This window comes from Petaurus breviceps, unplaced genomic scaffold (assembly GCF_028583685.1).
Source record: "Petaurus breviceps papuanus isolate PSGF00001 unplaced genomic scaffold, PetGlider_PUasm1.0 90633, whole genome shotgun sequence".
Classification (NCBI taxonomy): Eukaryota; Metazoa; Chordata; class Mammalia; order Diprotodontia; family Petauridae; genus Petaurus; species Petaurus breviceps.
In genome coordinates, this window is record NW_027187293.1 from 4481032 (window position 1) to 4500855 (window position 19824).

A 19824-nucleotide genomic window follows, 5' to 3' on the forward strand; every position below is an offset into this window, starting at 1 on the left:
TTCCTTCCTTCCTTCCTTCCTTCCTTCCTTCCTTCCTTCCTTCCTTCTTTCCCTTCTTTTCCTTTAATATTTGGAATGACTAATTAATGGAAGTGGAGCACAGTAAAGGGCAGGTAGTTTGAAGACTAAATGGCTACGCTAATGTTGAGAGAGAGAGAACAAGGTAGATTCTTCCCCAGGATGGAGTATGGCCACAAACAAACATAAAAGTTTCTTTGTAAGAAAAAGAAAAATTCAGTTTGTGGCTATTAAGTGCCATAGCAAAAAAACACGTTTTACCTCCTATCCAAAGAAAATTGTCAAATTTCATGGTTCCCAGAGCCAATCCTAGATAAGAGTTAAGCTAAAACTAGCTCTGACCAAGACATCTTATACCTGTCAGATTTACTGATCTACTATCTGCCTACAATTCAATGATTTACTATGCTATTTGCATATTTATGAACACTATCCTTCCTTTCATAATGATTTAGGTACAAAAACAGAAGGAAGAATGGAAAATATAACAAGAGAGAAATATTTTAGTGTCATCTATGAAGTGGGGATACAATCAGAGTAAAAGATACATGAGACTTCCAATAATTAGTGTCAATCAGTGCAGTACTTAAACCAAAGGATATGATCATCTCACCCCTGGGATTATATAAATTCCTGTATTTTGTAGGATTGGGCTTCATGATCTCTAAGATCTTGTCCCGACAGGGAAATGTAAAAAAAAAAACTTAAAAAGATGACTTCTCTCCCCCCAAGATTAACATCTATTTTAAAGGCTGTTCTCATTTAAAAATTGCCTTTCATGACAAATTAGTTATGTTCTGTATCATATTAAAGATTGTTTTTGACTTAGGGAAAAATGTCTGTTTAAAAAAAGTAGTTCTGGCTACAAGGTTCTCTAGGAGAGAAACCATTTTCCAAACAACAGTTGCATCTCAAAACAATGAGAGCAGTTTTAGGAAGATGTCTACATACAGTGGCATGAGGATGTAGTTATTCTTGCAATCAATATCAGTACAAGATAACAAATACTTATTGCCATAAAATTTCATCTTTTCTTGAGCTAAATGCAAAGAGACAGGAAAATGAAGCCAAAATATTAAGTCAAAGCAAAGCAACTATAAAAATAAAACGATAATCCAAGGCACCTTAGATGTCCAAAAGGGGAAAATTTGGACCAAACATGTTGAGAATGGATTACTCATGAAATGAGAAAAGTGGATTATTTATTTATAAAGTATAATAGGCTCAATTTACCTCTTACTTTTTGTTATATGTATCTCTGAGATTGCATGATAAACTTTTTAGTCTTAAGGTTTAATGCATAGGAGTTGAAACACTTGACACAATACTCAGGGATCAAGGTCGAGGAGGAAAGATGAAGACTGTGAGATGAGTAAGACTAAGTGCCAGGAACACACAATTCTAGTATATGAAAATATGGATACACAAAACTGATGACACATACTACAAAAAAGGAATTCCTTAAAAAAATAATTCCCCAGCCTTCACAAGTATTGCCAGAATATTTCTTATTAGATACAAAAGGCTGAAAGGAGGGAAGGGAATCTGACTCTACTGAAAATGTTAGAGGTCAGTGCTAATTGAACAGTAATCAGAAATGACAAGCAGTTATCTTTCAAATTAAACATGTCTAGCATAAAAGAGGGTTTGATTAGGAATGATTAGCCAATAGATCATTTCTGAGTCCATCTTGTGATAAAAAAGGGTAATCTATGTAAAATACTTTGCAAACCTTAAAGTATTCTAAAAATGCTAGCTGCTATTAAAAGGAGGTACATTTCTAATAAGATATTTTAAAATTTAACTGAGGAAAAAATCCTTATAAAAATTGCTCTGAAGTACCACCCTGGCCCCACAAAAAATCACTCCATGCAGTGAGCATATCTAGAGATCAACATTTTTGAACTCAGGATCATCATCATCACAACACACACACACACACACACACACACACACACACAACCAAAGCAAAATTTGGTAAACACTAGCACAAGAACTATTTTGTTTCATTTATACATTACATTTGAACTACACATCATCATTACTCTTTTAAACATTCTTCTAACACACAGGAAGTGTAGTCTTTGGTACTTGCTCAGACAAGAGGCTCTGTCACTTTGTGCCCTTCCACATTTCATTTACTCCAATGCCCCATGTGTTCTATTAATAATATATAATTGACAACTATTTTTCTAATCTCACAATGGTGAAAGGGGTAAGAATAAAACAGCATTTCCTTGTTAATAGTCTGTGAGAAAGTTTTATTTGAAAATTTTAAATGAAATAACAAATGAACATTGCTCAGTATTCTATCTACCAAAGTAACTTTTAAAACTAATTGGGATCTTTTTATTTGTTGTTCTATCAAGGCTTTTTAAACTTTTTCCCACTCTCAACCCCTTTTAGAGTTTTGGCAGCTTTAGTTGGTATTGCGTAGCCTTAAGGCATGCACAGTGCAAAGTGCACCTGCTTTGTGTTCAGAACCAAGGCTGCAGTGAAGTTGAGTGATACAATACAGGCAAGCACTGCAAGAAACATCTCAGATTCATTATGTGTTTGATTTTTAATTATTTTTTGGTTGTTGCATGTTCAGGAGCCTTTTACTGTTGCCAAAGTTTTCATGACCCCATGTGGGGCTGAAACCTACAATTTAAGAAGCACTGTACTAGATAATTGATTTTTTATTTTTTTTTGCCTTTTGGAGGGCAATTGGGGTTAAGTAACTTGCCCAAGGTTATACAGCTAGTTTTTTTGTGTGGGTGTTAAGTGTCTGAGGCCGGAACCAAATTCTGGTCCGCCTGACTCTGGGGCTGGCGCTTTTACTCACTGCGCCACCTAGACACCCCAATAATTGATTATTTTCCAATAATAATTGTAGTAGTTTTCACTAAAGTCTTATTACTGTAATGTTTCCCTATGGCATAGGGGTAGCCCTGGATTTTTAAACACTGTCAGTAAAGTGCCAACTCTACTATGTTGGAAAAGCTAAAGTAGTAATCAATTAAACCTACATGCCAAAACCTTGGGGCTTTCAGATTGAATAAAGACCAAGATGTGATATAAGGAGATATGCCTCTCTGGCACTATAGGAAAAAAATAATGTATGTCTATGAACACACACACATCAAGCAACACAACAACAGTAGCACAAAACAGCTTGCCCCAAGAGAACAACTGGCACCTAATTTTTCAAATCTTTGGGGCCTGATCATGGCCTAAAATCATAACACATTAGTCCTTCAATCCATGTAGAATTTTTTCCATGTTGGAAACCTTTTCCTCAGTCTACCTAATCTCAAACCTCATCTTTATGTAAAGGTATGACAATTTGTCCATCTGATACATTTCATTTCTCCCCTTAAATTACTTAGCACTAATACCCGTTTCCCTGACCATACACTAGCCAACTGTTTCCCAATAACTTGGTCTTGACTCTAATGACCTATGTAAGGCCCTAGGTCTGTTTCATCTAGAATCTTACATCTTTACTGTCTCCATGGCTGAAGGTCAGGTATACACCCTCATGTAGGCATTTCCAAACCCATTCTTGTCCTGTCATTGCATTCATCCAACCCTAGAAGTATCATAGCCAACCCAACCTCCACACAGTGAAAAAGACATCTATTAAGCAACACTATTTTGGTTTTCAACAAGTTCACCATCTCACATCTCTCCAACTTGTCTAAAAGAATATCATGAGAACCTCTGTCAATTGTTTTGCTAAAAAGCAGATATAATTTACCTACAACATTTGATCAATCTACCAATCTAGCACCCCAGAAGAAAAGAAGGAAATTAAGTTAATTACTTAGTGGTTAATTATTAGATGGTTTCTGAACCTATGACATGGGTCACTTATTAATAGTTTTAAATATTGTACAGTTTAACCTTTTCAGAGCAGAGAAGGGAGAAAGAAGAAAATTTCAGCTGCAAAGAGATAGAATGAAGCCTATACATCCTAAAACTTAGAGATAATACTTTTGGAATATATTTTTTGGTAAAATTCAGAAATTACCACCACTCAAAAAAAAACAACTATTAAAACTAAGATTGGTTAACTAATGATTAGTATAAATATTTTAAGGTCTTTTAAATCCAGCTTAGAAACTAAGCCATGTGACTAACCATTTCTGATAAAAAGCCAGTACACATTATATACAATACATCCAATTGCTAAATGATCTAATAAAGAATATAACTTATTATCCCAACTTTGACCTTCAATAATTTTATAAGGTTTAGAGGAATATGCCTATCACCTTGTTATACTTTGCCTCTTGACTATCAACCACTTCATTTGGTAGTTTGCCTAAATATTGTCCAGATTGCAAAAATGGAAAGAAAGTCTCTTGCTATCCCTCAAGGACTTTTTGAAGCACACCATTATAAGCATTTATAAAGCATTTATACAGTATGCAGGAAATTTTATTAGATGCTGTGGGATAAACAAAACGATTCTAACAGAAAGTCCAGGGAGTAGTATTTTCATATAACTTTCCCTCTTACTCTGTGTGAAAGATATTTAACCTGCTAACTTGAAAGGAAAAAATTGAAACCTAAAAAGAAGCATCACTATTTAATTTAACTGCAAATTACCTCTGTCTTTCTCAAAAAAACCACAAAGCTTCAATTAAAAAATCTTTTCCTTCTAAGTTTGGTAGGAATAATATTATAAAAGGAAAAAAAAATAGATCTAGTTTCCAAATAACTTTAATAATGATTACTATGAAATGCTATGGGATTAAACATTCTTTGCTAGGTAACGGCAAGAATCTCAAAGATAAATAAATATTTCAAAGATGGCAGAAGATGAGTAAATAGACAGATAATTCTTCTCCCTCCCTTCACCTTTATACATAATTATATGTCCCATTCCCCCCTTATTATTTGCTGCCAGTGATATTTATTATTGCATTAGCACAGGGGTCAGTCAATATAAGAATATCAATTAAAGCCTGGAATTTTAAATAGGGGAAAAACAAAAACAGATTGTTCTGTATGCCAGACTCACTTTTCCTCTATTGAAATGAAGTTTAGTCCTGATGAAAGTTTTCTCTATCTCCCTTTCCTCCAGATTCATGAAAAGAAAAGGAAGGTGAATAGTTCTGTTAATTAGAGGAAATCATGATGTCTGGTTGTGATCCTTTTGCAAACAAATGAGACATCCCTGTAAAGAGACACCAATTTGCTAATTGAAGTGGACAACCAATTTGCCTGAAATAACTAGATGTATGATAAGAACCAGAGCAGGGAAGTCATTGTTAGACAATTACCAAGGAGAAAGAACAACGGGAAAAAAAAAGGAGCAAGGGGAGAAATTTCTTATTCTTGTTCTATCTTTTCCTTTTAAGGAAGTTAGCATTTTTGTCTAACTTTTGAGAAAGTTGGCTGCAGAATGACAATCACATGAGAGGGATTTCAAGCCAAGGAATATTGTGCTTATTTCTGAATATATGCACTGTGTAGCTGAATGACCGTGCTGACAATGTTTTATTGATGCTTCAGTGAGAAATCTCAGATTGAAATAAATAAAATAAAATTTTATTTTGAACATAAAATATATCTTTCAACTACACAGACAGGGATGAATTTTAAGGAAGTTAGTACCTATTTCAGTTTTTTTTAAAACTGTCTTTATAGTATAACAACTTTTACTGACAACATAGTCTCTAGAATTATATAAAGGCCTGGATGAAAGTGTCACATGTGATATATCCATTTGACTATGGCCAAGTAAGTTACTTTTTCTAAATCTCAGTTTCTTTATATGCAAAAGAGGGATAACATTTTTGGTACCTTGCTCGTAGGATTTTAGTTAAGCTCAACTGAGATAACGTTTGTAAAGAGCTCTACCGACTTTTAAGTACTATGTAAAATTTATTATGATAATTCCGACTAGCCTTTTAATGACCTAAGAAAAGGTAATAATTATTCTACTAATAAAGTAAGAACATAAATCTACACTTGGATAAAAACAGAAAAAAATGAAGTTTCTCCTTCCCAGGAACCAGCAAGCAAACAATAAACAGCATGCCACTGACAAATTGGTGTATGATTGAAAATAGGATATATATAGAAAAGAAATAAATTTTAGTGCAGAATTGTATTTACACAAGACTAACTGGGCAGTAACCAGTGGTATAGTAGATAAAGAGGTCCCAGTCATCAGGAACACCTATTTTCAAGTCCTGCTTCATACACTTACTGACTCTATGGTCCTGGACAGGTCACAAAACTCTCAGGCACCCAGGGAACTCTGTCTATGACCATAACTTGCAGAGTAGATATTGATTTGCAGTGGTAAAGGGAGTTTCCTCACTTTTTCCTATGCCAATAAAATCAAATGTCAGGTTAAAATAAAACTAAATAATTATTACAAGATTTAATGTCATCAAAATTCCTCCAGAAAATAAAGCAATGTGAAAATTAAATCTAACAATTTGGTAGGTGCACATAACATGACAATAAATGAATCTGAAGCTGAGAATATAAAAGAATACATTCTTTGCCCTCAAGGAACTCAGAATCTAATTGGAAGCATAAAGTATGAATGCACATGTAATATTATGTTAGAGCTGATAAATGCTTAGGAAATATTCAAAAAAAACAAATGCAGGTAAGTGAGACTAGAAGAGTCAAGGAGAAGACTTTGAGCTTAGGGAAGACTTTATGTAGGAAGAATTATTAGAACTGGGTCTTGGAGAAAAAGAAGGAATTAAATTAGTTGAAAAAGGCGTAATTAATGAATTAAAAACAATTAATTTAATGCTTTCTCTACCCGAAGCATTTTACTAAGGTTAGAAATTAAAACAAAACAAAATACACCCAAAGCAAAGGCATTTCCTGCCTTCAAGTTTATCTCTTAATATGGGACAAATTCACAATGCTGAGTGGTGACTAGGTATGGGGGACTTTGGTTCAAAAAATTACAGATGTGGGGAATAGGTCTATAGCAGAGCAGATTTACATGCCCCATTCTTGAACAGTTGAAGTATTGATTTCATCATGAGAGGAAGAGCTACTCATGTGGTATCAAGGCAGTGGACAAGGCAAAGGACAGAGCAGAATGAAGAATGGTGGTTTTAACTGTGCTAAAATAGTGATCTGAGAAAGACAGTTACCAGTTAAATCTCCTAAATGGATGAGATCACAAATCCATTTAAGAATCTGAGTGAAAATATATCCATAATTAAGTAATTATATTAGTGTCAGTTACATGTTCTGACCATATATAGAATATGATTTTCATTTCAAGGTGCTACTTTAGAAAGGAGATTAGCAAGCTGGAAAATGTTGAGTGAATATAGTGACCACCATATATGTAAGAGGAATGAAGATTCTACCATATAAGAAATACCTGAATCAAAGATGAATGTTTAGCCCAGAGAAGATATTTTGGTTTTGAGGAGACAAACTTAAAAACCATCATCAATTATTTGAAGGACTGCCATATGGACATTCTTGAAGAGGAATGAGACAGGTTCTCCATGTTTCCTCAGTAAGGGTGATGGGTAGAAGCTGCAAAGAGACAAAATTAGGTTTAGCAATGAAAGAGAACTTTTATCCAAAAATGTGATAGGCTACATTGGGTAAAATCCCTCTCACTGGAGCTCTGTAATCAAAGACTGTCTGTCCAACACTTGGTTATGCTATAAAAGGGAATATTCTAAAGGTAGAGGTTGAACTAGATGGACATTGTGGTCCTATCGACTCTTGAGAATCTATGATTAATTACACTGGACTTAAAATTTTTAAAGGCTCCTTCCAACTTTAAGTTCAAAACATTTTCCAATTAAATCAGGTGTTTTAAGATAAAACTGTACATGAATGAATTAAGAGATCTAATACAAAAAGGGTGCCAAGGTTAAGGAATAACTGAGGTGAAGTTTAGTCCTCCTTAGACCAAAGAAATTATACAAAACTACCTCTCCAAAGAAAGACTGATTTACATAAGTACATTCACAGTATAATTTTCTAATTCTGGAAAATTAATAAAAATCTTTGAATGGTTTTATTAAAGTTCCTTCATAAGGACCTCAAAATTCTATATGTGAATTTTTGTTGAAAAGCCTACTCCAAATGCAAGATTACATTATGGTTTGTCAAAGTGTGAAATATAATTGCTCTATAAAAATGAACCAAAACAACAAAAGGTAATATTGAAAGAAGTGTATGAAATGAGTGAAGGAAGGAAGCAGAAAGAGAACAACATACATACTGACTATAATGGTATAAAAATATAGCAGCAATTTTTGATAATTAAGCAAAATGGATAGGGCAAATGAGATTATCATTATGATTTATTTTTGAGAGGGGAAGGCAAGGCAGTTGGAGTTAAGGGACCTGCCCAACGTCACACAGCTAGTAAGTATTAAGTGTCTGTGGCTGGATTTGAACTCAGGTCCTCTTGACTTCAGGGCCTGTGCTCTATTAACTGCTGTCCCCTATCATTATGATTTTAGTAAAGTTTCTCTATAAGCAAATCACATACTATACGTATTTTTTTTATTAAGCTACAGTTTAGAACTTCACTTGTGATTTAAGATTTTATTAATTGATCTCTTCAGATTTTTAACAAATGAATAAGGCAAATATAGTTTAAAGAAAGCAAAGGCATGGCTAAAGAAAGGTCTAAAGTCCTGTGAAGACAAATAATTCACAGAAAGTTAGAGTTTAAAATATAACAAGGCAAAAATGTTCTGATTTACTTCTATTGTTTGGTCCACATTACATTTTATAATAACTAAGCGAAGAGTTTTACTTTGCTTGGTTTCGGCCTTTTGGCCTAAGACAATGCTAAAGCCGGCTGACATTTGGGCTGTAAATTCTGCAGCTGTGTAATCACTGAGGGCTAAGAGACCTAACTATACTTGGTTCAGCTCTTAAATTCCTTTTGAGACAAAGACAATGCAACTTATAATTAGCAAACTACCATAAGCCTTAGTGTATGACACATGAATAGAATGATTCCTTCTTCTCCTTCCCTGAGTAGAGATATAAAAATAGGACAGGAAACCAAACCAGTGTATTTGCCCTTCTCCTCAAGTTACCACAGTGGGGATGTGTAGGGAATAAGTGAGTAAAGTTTGAATTTGGTTAAAAGCATCTTACAGTATAAAATTCAATCCAGTTTTGTATCATCATTGCAATGTCAGTCTTGTTGATTTCAATTAGTTTATATAAATAAAACATAAGGGAATAGAGAAAAGGTGTGCATCAGAATGAATTATTTTGATTCTTTTCCATGTAAACTTTATGAAAGATTTATCCCATCAATAAGATTTGGGACAAGTGATAAAGGAATTGAAATCCCATGCAACTAAGTTTATCATTGATTCTGGAAATGAGCAATAATATAAAAAAAAAAACCAAACCCTATATCATGATTCTTTTCTACACTAAGTCAACACAATCTGCTTCCTTCCTAAAGCATTTTCAGCTGAAGATGAAAAGCAAATTTAATTAATTGATTTACTCAAGTCATCACGATTTTTGTTAAGGGCTTAATCACAGTAACATAGAATATCAGACTTTGAAGAGACCTTGAAAATCATTTAATACAACTCTTTCAAAACACCATACATTTAAACACATTAGAAACTAAGCAACAGACAGTAACAGTCTTCTCTAATCTCACTTGTTACGTTATTTGACTTCCTTTGTTCAATAGTTTCCTTGTATACTTAATGTATATAGTACCTCAGAATTAAAGCAGTTTTGGAAAAGAGTAGACTATATCTTTTCTTGATTTAAATTAATTTCTTCTATCTGTGTTAGGAGTTGTTTACTGCTCTACAACTCTTTTCTATAATATTATGTAAAATTCAAGTAATTTCTTGCAGTATAAGGTCCACATTTGTGAAACTTCTACACAATTTAGATTCAACTTCTCCAATTTTATCTTTTATTATCCCCCTACATATAAGTTGGTTTACTTCCTCTCCCAACTAGCCCCAGTAATATACTGTTCACAATCTTGCCTCTGCACATTTGTGGACATCATTGCCTTTCCCTGAAATTCACAATCCAATTTTCTCTTATTCATCCTTCAAAATTTTACTCAAGTTCAACCTCTTTCAGTCTACTCTAGGTCATTGCCTAAATTCAGTAATGATAAAAATAATGACTCAAATTTATATGGTATTTCCAGACACATGTCTTGAAATGGATGGTACAAGTACTCTCTGATTTACAGTTTCTGATGCTGAATTATTTGACAGTGTCAAGGCTTTTCATGCCAAGAACTTTATTTTCTGGGTCTTCAGTTGCTCTGATTATAGCACTTGCAGGAATAATTACCAGGCTGCATCTCCACAGGGGTTTCTTTCCTAGATTATGTCTGAGTTCAATGGATTTGAAGCACTACTGTACCCAGGGTTCCTGGGTTCAACTCTCTCCAAAATTCTTGGGTTCTAGACTGTCTCCATTAGGGTCTGAGGGGAAATAGTGGTCAAGGTGGTTTGTGATGGTTCAATTTGCCTGGCACATGCTACCACCCTGGCTCTGCCTCAGGCTACCTTGTTGCATCAGTCATCCTGGCTTGCCTGCTCTGTGTAGTGAAAATTGGTCAGCAATTGATGAGTAAGATTGACCCTGTATCCACAAGAGATGTGTCTCCAGAAAAGGACTGGGTTGGAAGCAGGATTGCTGTTTTGTGAGATGGTGCCACAACCAGACTCCCATGCTTATCTGTCAGTTGGTGAAGTTGATCAGAAGTTTTTTCTGGTAGTAATGGATTTTCAAAATGATTTCTCCCTTTAATTATGGTTATTGGGAGCTGGGCTAGAAGATCTGGGGAACACTGGAATTCCCATGGCTCCTGGGTTCAGGGTGCTGCATGTCCCAATCAGAATTTGAGAGAAGATGGTGATTAATGTGATTGGGGTTGGTTTTGCTTCTTATCTATGTATATGTGCATAAATGTGCAATGTGCATGCATATATGTGTATGTATGACTAATCTATGACTACATGTCATAATGAGCTACATATGTGTGCATACACACATTCATATGCATACTTGCATGTGCATTATCTATGTATATACATGGGTGTACTGTGTGCTAAATATTTGTGTGCATGTATACACAACTATGTGTATGTACACATTTAATATGCACAAACATGGATACATATGCATATATGTAAATGTAAATGCTAAAACACATACTATTTACCCTTCTCAGAAAATCTTTGCTAAATTAGTCATCAATTTGGGTCTCTTGCTCAAGCCCTGGTATGAAAAAGTAAGGTTTCACTATATAAAATCTATCTAAAGCTACTTAATATTTATTGATACATATTTTAAAGGTTGGTTTGTCTCTGTCCCTGTATGTCTCTGTCTATGTCTCTCTGTCTCTGTGTCTCTCTCTGTCACAGTCACATACATTTGATCTTAATCTTTTGGCAAAGTGAAACTGATTGAAGGTTTATAACATATTTCAGCTTCAAATTTAGTAATGCTAGTTGGTAAAAATGCTATCATATCTTAATGATGGCTCATATATAAAATAACATGATGCTTCCAGATGTATTATCTTACCTGATTCTCTTGATAATTCTGAGTACTAGGACAGTGCAAAAATTATTATACCTATTTTGTAGATGAGGAAACTGAAGCTTAGAAAATTTAAATAATTATAGGATCATTGGCTTAAATCTGGAAGGCCTTTATCATAAAGCTAGTATCCTTACACAAAATTAAGTATGGGCGTCGCACCTCATTTCTCTCAAAAAAGTAAATTGGGGGTAGGAGCTCCTTGTCATATGACAAATTATCTAACTGAATGATGGGGGGCCATCTCCAGTTGTCCTGATCTATATCATGCCATTGGATCTAGATGGTTCCAGAGGAGAAAGTCAGGCTAGTTAATGGAATCCTAATAAAGCTGCCCCCAGCCCCAATATTCTAACTTCATTGTGGGCCCAGCCCCACTGAACAGCAACCCCACTATACCCTTCCTAGCCCCACCGCTAATGTCCTAACTTCTTCATATATGCCTCACTGCTTACTGGAAAAAAGGTATGTCCTTGAGCTCTTGGTTTCCACAGAAACAGTAGGAGTGTCTATGATCCCATGATGAGATCCCAGCCACTGCCTCTACCTAGTCACTGCCTTAGACACATTCCCACAGAAATAGGTGTGTTCTTGTATTCAATCACAATCACATCATCCATCTAGTACAAGACAGGACCACAATACTTATCTGTCTTGACCAGACAAGACCACAATAGCTAGCCAACTGGAGGGCAACATGAACGGAATGTTTAACTACTGAACCATAGACAGGACCTCTCCTCCATTACCTAATCCTTTAACACATCCCTCCTACCTTTCTAATATTAATCATCTTCCTCTATTCTATGTAAATTTTGATTATGTAATTGCATCTTTACTGTATAAAAATCCATCTTGCTTTCTCTGAAGTTGCTGGTTCCTTTTGGAATTTAGCCCACTTTATGACAGGCGTCAATTTTAATAAATGCCTATACTTGGATTACTGGTAGTCTGACTCTGAATTCTTTGGGATGGTTCCACCACAACACATCATTAAACCCCAACAGTTTTTGGATGGGCAGATCACCCACCTCAATAGCTTTAGGTGTCCCTGGGTTTAAACCAAAACACTAGTGACTTTGTACAATGCTCTCACTTAAACCCAATTCATTTGCAAGTCATGGCATCTACTTCCTGTTAACATGGTCCTCTTTGAGAACAAATGACAAACAACAATCTGCGAGTAGTCCAAGATACCTTCCCTCTTCCCTCCCTCCCTTTCTCTTCCCTTCTCTTTGCCCACACAGTGTATCATACCCTTACTTGTGGGTGTTCAGCCAACATAAATTTTAATGACAGAAACCTAGGAAGATATCTTGGTCTTTACTGGCTAGATTCCTTTCTTTAGGCTAGGCCTTAAATCGAATCCACTCTAGCTCTCATTGACTGACCAACAGTAGGTCCCAGACTAAGCACACTTAGTGGTCACTTTTGGTCCCTGATAGCTCAGAGTGAGTATAAATAGTAATCATTTCTGTTTTGGCCAGAAACCCTTGGGGTTCTTCCCCTCCCAGACTGATTTTTTTTTAATTAGGTAAAAGGCGCCATTCCTTGTCTCATTTCTTAACTAGCCTTAATCACTGAATGGGCATTGCCTCAATCAAGGTGAGGACTCAGAAAGACCTTAGCTTAAAAAGTGCAAGGTCCCCCACTGCATCTAGGGCTATATAAATCATCTCTGATCTATATATTGCCACTGGACCTAGATGACTCTGGAGAAGAAAATGAGACTGGTGACCTTGCACAGTCCTCACTCACTTAAATCCAATTCACCTGAAAGACATGGCATCATGTTCCTGATGTCATGGTCTTCTTCAAGACTAAAAGACAAAAAACAATCTGCATGATTGATGAACACTGTTCACCAAAGTTATTACCTGTTTTTTGTTTGTTTCTGGCATTTACCTCTTCTATCATCTGTTTTTAGCAATCATCGAGCTACTTCCTTACTTTTTCAAGGGTTACCTTGAGTCATGTTTTGGATTTCTATAATTCCTGGTCTTAATGTCTCTAAACTCCATGCTCCCTGATCTCCTCAGACTATTTCTGCCAGACATTAACCCTTATTATCTCACAGAAAACAAATTATGATGATGTTTGAGTCAGGATTCAAATGCAATTCTTCTCAATCCTGTCTAGGAGGCTTTTCACTTCAGGCAGCAATCTTATTGAGGAGATAATTATTAGAAATTTTTCGAGTTCTAAATGGAAGTCAATATGTTAATAGGGTTTATTTTATATACATTTATTCAAAGTCAATTTTATTGAACCACATGCTGCAGAAGAAATCAATATCCCCTTTTCATTAAAAGCCATTTTGTTGTCCAACTTGAATAGCAAATACTGATTTTCACTCCTTGGTCATAATTAATGGTCTGCCTTTGTGCCCCTCTGAGACCCTGGTTTTCTGTCTTGAATCAAACTGAAGATTATGTTGGAAGATGAAGTCTTCCCTTCTCTACCCCAGTTGGTAACTGCCTTTTACTGTGGGCTTTGCGTAGTTGCCTTTCAACATTTTCATGGACATGTCATGTCTATTAGTCAATGAGAATTTATTAAGTGCTTTATTATTTGCCAGACACTGTATTAAACCCTGGAGATGCAAAGAAAAACAAAAACATGATCTCTTCCCCCAGGTATCTCACATTCTTATTGGAAAGACAAATGACAGGAAAAGTATACATATGAGACTTAGTGTAAATCAAACGTAATGTTAGGGGGAAGGTACTAGCAGTTTTGGGGGTAAGGTGTGGAGGGGAGAAGGATTCCTGAAAAAGGTGGGATTCCAGCTGAGTCTTGAAGGGAGTAAGGAGGCAGAGGCGACAGGGAAGAACATTTCAGGCACTGTGGACAGCAACTGTAGTGAACAGGATAGAGGAATCAAGAATGATAGTGAGTAATGAGGATGATGACAATGCCCTCAACAATAATAAGGGTTGTTTGGAAGAGGGGATGATTTGAGTCTAAAGATAATTAGTTTTGTTTAGGATATACTGAGTTTGAGAAGCCTATGGGATGTTCACTTCCATATCCACAAAAGGCAGTTGGTGATACAAAATTATTTCTCAAGAAAAAGTTGAGGGCTAGTTATCTAGATCTGGAAATTACTTGAATAATGATAACTGAACCCAGGAGAAGTGATCATGAAATGATATAGGACAGAATCAGAAGGCCCAGGATAAAACCTTGGTGAAAACCCACTGTTAGCAGGAGTGAACTGGAGGAAGATCTAGCAAAAGAGACTGAAGAGAGGTCAGAGAGGTTAAAAGAGATTCAAGAAAGAGGAGAACAGTGTTAGAAAAACCTAAAGCTGAAAGAACACCCAGATTTAGCACAGTAACTGGCACACAGAAAGGATTTAATAAATTTAATAAATGCTTGTTGCCTTAAGATGAGAAGAATTTGACTGATAGTCTCAGAGGTCAGGAAAGATGAGGATTGAGAAAAGGATATTAGATAAATCAATTAAGAGGTTGTTGGTGTCTTTGGAAAGAGTGCTTTCAGTTAAACAATGAAGCCAGGTTGCAGAGGACTTAGAACTGAGTGAGAAGGCACGAAGAGGAATCTGTGAGTATAGACTTTTTTTTCATAACTTTGAGAAATTTATTTACCAAATCAATAAAATGTTTCTCTGCATTTAGGATATTGTGTTGGGCAATTGGTAATGAAATATGGTTTGTGTTGGAGATGGTAGCTTGTGTGGGATAGAGAAAACTTGGTTATGAAGTTGTGGAACCCGTTGACTTTGGTTCAGCAGTACTCACTGGCAGCAATTTCTTCCACTTTAATGATCTGGATGGAGTGGGTCCAGAACTGATATGACATTGAATTTGAGTGCTAACAAAGGTTTTTCTTTCTCTGTATATGCTTTGGGTCCCACTCCTTGAATCATAATTAAGTCTGAAGCAAAGGTCCCCCACACTAAGAGAGAGTTTCTCAAAAACCTGTCCACAATAAACAATTATCCCAATTGGCTTGTCTTCTTCAGTTAGGAAACAAAGTACCACAGCCAAGAAATTTCAATAACATGACTATAGTGAAGCAAAGATCCAGATCTCATAATGAAATGGCATTGGGCATTTGGGACTGAGTGCATGGTTCCTAACTACCATATTTCCTCCCAGGGTGCCCAATTCCCTCATTCTCCACCAACCTCCAGAAGCTTGTAGGTGTCTTTCTCATGGAGTTTAGAAAAAATGGAAAGAGAAGTATCAGATAATCATTATTATAATCAGATAATCATTAGATCAAGTGTTATTGTTGTTAAAAATGGAAGAGGTATGAGAATGTTTAAAGGCAACAGAGAAGGAGCTAGTGTGTAGATATGGTGATAATGAAAATTTAAGAGAGTATTGATAATAGAAGAGATAATAAGTTTCAGAAAACAAATTTTGATAAGATGCATGTACTGGGATTTCACTTGGCAAGGAGAAGATTCATCTCTTCAGAAGAGACAGGGTGGAGAGGAGAGATAGCAAGGCAAGATGTAAGAGTGATGCCATATAAGGAGAGAATAGTGAACTTTAGGCCAATGACCTCCACTGACCTACATTTTCTCAGTCATATTGGAGGCAATGTCCTCAGCTGAAAGTGCTGGGATTAATTGGATAGTGTAGGAAACTTGGAGAGGTTTGAAATAACTGTCACGTGAGTTGGAAGGAGGAATATAAGGATTACTTTGCTACACTGAAGGCCCAGTTGAGTATGTAACATAAATTTGTAGTGGACCCAGTTAGCATACTTTTGTGATTTTCTCCAGGTCCTTTTAGCAACATGTCTATAGGAACAAGGCTGCTAGAAGGTGGGAATAATCCAAGGGTGGATTTTGACAAGGCATGTGATGTTGCATCTTACAATTATATGGGTTTATTATTGCCTCACACAACTGTACGCTCAATGCAGACAAGACTGAGGTTATTATCTAAGCTCTGAATCCTGTCCAATACTCTGTACTCATTAGAATTTAAATTATCTGTTCAAATTGTTGAATGAAAACTCTTCCACATCTACAAATCAGCATGCTGACAATCCAATATTCTGACTCCAAGTTTAAAATCTACCATATTGCACAGGTACAAAATTCAAAATGCCATTCTATTTCAACAGACATATGATTCTACCCTGTTCATCAACTCTCTGTTTCTCTCACCCCTATTATTCACACTTATCACTTCCATTAAAAAAAAAAACCAAAAGGGGGCTTAGGGAAGCAAGTGGGAGTGTATGACATGGGTTAATCAGTATATCAACTAAAGCTGGGAAAACTGGGAAAGGGAAACTTTAAGCTCATAGAAATTTTGCATGTCAAAAATATTCCCTGGACATAAGACTCTGTACTCTACTCAGCAGGATCTGTTGTATTGCTTTTTAGACATATTACATTCATGAATAGTTGGAAGATACTGTGAATTTGGAGAAGGAGGAACTACCTGGAGACCTTATGTTGCTGTTTTCATTGTAGATCTAATCATATAAAGTCAAGAATTCAACAAGGAGTTTTTTAAAATTTCAATTTTGTTCAAAAGCACCCACTTTGAAAGAAAACCCATTGGGCCCCAGAGTCAGGAGTACTCCACTTCCGTTCTGGCCTCAGACACTGAACACCCACACCCACACACAAAACTAGTCATGCAACCTTGGGCAAGTTACTTAACCCCAATTGCCCTCCAAAAAGCAAAACAACAACAACAACAACAACAAAAAACCCATTGGCACCAAAAGTATCAATTTATAATCCAAACTAGAATCCAAAAAGAAGCAAAGCTCATTAATTCCTTGAAACCACAGACTGAGCCAAGTTGAACAATTATAGAAATATGTAATTAAAAAGATTATGAAAGACTAGAAGTCATTTTATGTTAGAAGATATGTATATCTTCTATCTATATCTATAATATTCATAGTGCTTTTAAAAAGTAATATTCTTTATTGAAAATATTCTAACATTTCAATAATGGAACATAATCTTAAAATCATATACTGTTATAGTGAAATAATTATAAAATTAGCACCTGGAATATATAAATTAAGCAAAACAGAATATCACTATGACAAAAACTGATAAGAATTCACATCTTAGACAGACTATTCTATGATTTAATATAGTCTAAATTATGGTGAATTCAAATGGAATGACATTTTCACATAATATGAAATTTTTTAATAAAATAAATATGACAAAAGCTAAAAAATCCTTAAATGACACTGAAAACATTGGCAAAATAATGCAAATGGTGAGTATACCATCAAGATTCTGTCCTGGCACCTATTCTTTTTCTCTCTAAATTACCATTTACTCTGCTTGTTCAGTTATTCAGTTGTGTCCAATGATTTATCTATTTATTTATTTAAAAAAAAATTTTAAAGCAATTGGGGTTAAGTAACTTGCTCAAGGTTACATGGCCAGTTATTTCTGGGTGAGTTGCTAAGTATCTGAGCCCAGATTCAATCCCAGGTCATCCTGACTCTGGGACCATTGTTCTTACTCATTGCTCCTCCTGGCTGCCCCTAAGCAATTGGGGTTAAGTAACAGGCTCAAGGTTACATGACCAGGTGTTTCTGGGTGGGTGCTAAGTGTCTGAGCCCGGATTTGATCCCAGGTCATCCCAACTCTGGGGCCGGTGCTCTTACACACTGTTCTACCTTGCTGCCCAAAGGATGTCCAATTATTTATGATTCCATGAACCAGAGCATACCCATGATATTCATGGGGCTTTTATGGCAAAGACAGTGAAGTGATTTGTCATTTACTTCTCCAGTGGATTAAGGCAAACAGAGGATAAGTAACGTGCCCAGGTTTATGTAGCTAACAAGTGTCCGAGGCTAAATTTGAACGCAGGCCATCCTTACTTCAGACTCAGAACTGTATTCACTGAGCCTTTTAAGCAAATGAAATAATTTAAGATCTTTTGAAAATTCTTAATGCAATATAATGTTAGTGGTGGTAGAAGCTGTAGTAGTAGTTGTAGCTGATGTTTTTGTTTTTGTTGTTATTATGATTATTATGTATTTTATATTATTTATGTATTATATGCTATAAATTCTAATCCAGTGTTATTTCTACCACATCATGCTTCCCTCCTCAGAATAGCTTTAGTTTGGGTTTCTTCTTTGTTTGTTTATCTGTTTTACAATTTTCTAACACATAATTATCATTCTGAAGACAGAAAAATGCTTACTATATGACTGAAATGGAGAAGCAAATATTGTACAAACAGCTGTCAAAACTCAATTGATAGAAAACAAAAAGCCCCCAAACTGCAATAATCTCACTATGATACTATTTATTTAATTGACAGATAAGACATATTTTCTAGTTTCCATTTTTTGTTATGATTTTTCTGTTCAAATGTATGGTATGTAGTTTTAGTTACCTGATGTTAATACCAGTTTACATGAAAATTACGTAAATTCTAATTTGTAGTGTAGCTACAGAATTTGATTTTTGGGAGGATTTCTAGGAGCCAAGATGGCAGAGTAAGCAGGAAATTGCTGTAGCTTTCTCATAGTCACCTCCGAACAACCACAAAATAGCACCCTAGAACAAATCCTGAAACAGTAGACCAACAGAAAGAGGGGGTGGGGCAGTCTTTTAGCCTAGAGGACTTGGAGGATCAACAAGAAGGATCCATCTCACTCAGGTAAAAGAGGAAGACAAGAACAAGCCAATAGTAAAACCCCACCAAAACCCTTTCTCAGCAAACCAGGGAGAGATCCTGAGCCCCAGTGTGATGGAACAGGACCTCCATATGCCTTAGCATAACCAATGGAACCATGAGACTACAGCTCCTAAAACGACCAGGTCCTTCAGCATAGCCCCAGGAAAACATATATCCTCCAACTGCCAGACCTCTCTGTGCTTCAGTACAACCCAGGGCAAAGAGGCACCCTCCAGAGGCCAAAACTCCATATGATCCAGTGTAGCCCCTAGGAAATGTAGAAAAACCCCACCAGGCCTCAGTCTGTACCAGACACCACTACTAGGACCACAGCTCAGCACCAGGTAAACTGCCAGACCCCTACAGCCTTTAGCAGCACCAACTACCTCCAACTCCAACCCCTCAACACATTTTGGGCCTCAATGGCAACATCAGTACAACACTAGGTAAACAGCAATGCCTGCAGTCACTGGCACAAGAAGCCTGAGACAGAGCCCATTCTTACCTGGGAGCAGAGATAAAGTTTAAAAGAAAGGAACTAGGCCACACACACACACACACACACACACACACACACACACACACACACACA

The 19824-nt window shown here is 36.0% G+C and overlaps 1 protein-coding gene across 1 annotated transcript in view; it reads right to left on the reverse strand.

Moving 5' to 3' along the window:
- The window catches only part of CHRM3 (cholinergic receptor muscarinic 3), a 669187-nt gene that overhangs the window by 302818 nt on the left and 346545 nt on the right, over positions 1-19824 (reverse strand). Inside the window, exon 3 of the mRNA XM_069064484.1 lies at positions 7376-7536. The gene's annotated coding sequence lies outside the window, so the exon portion shown is untranslated. The remainder of the gene's footprint in view (positions 1-7375; positions 7537-19824) is intronic.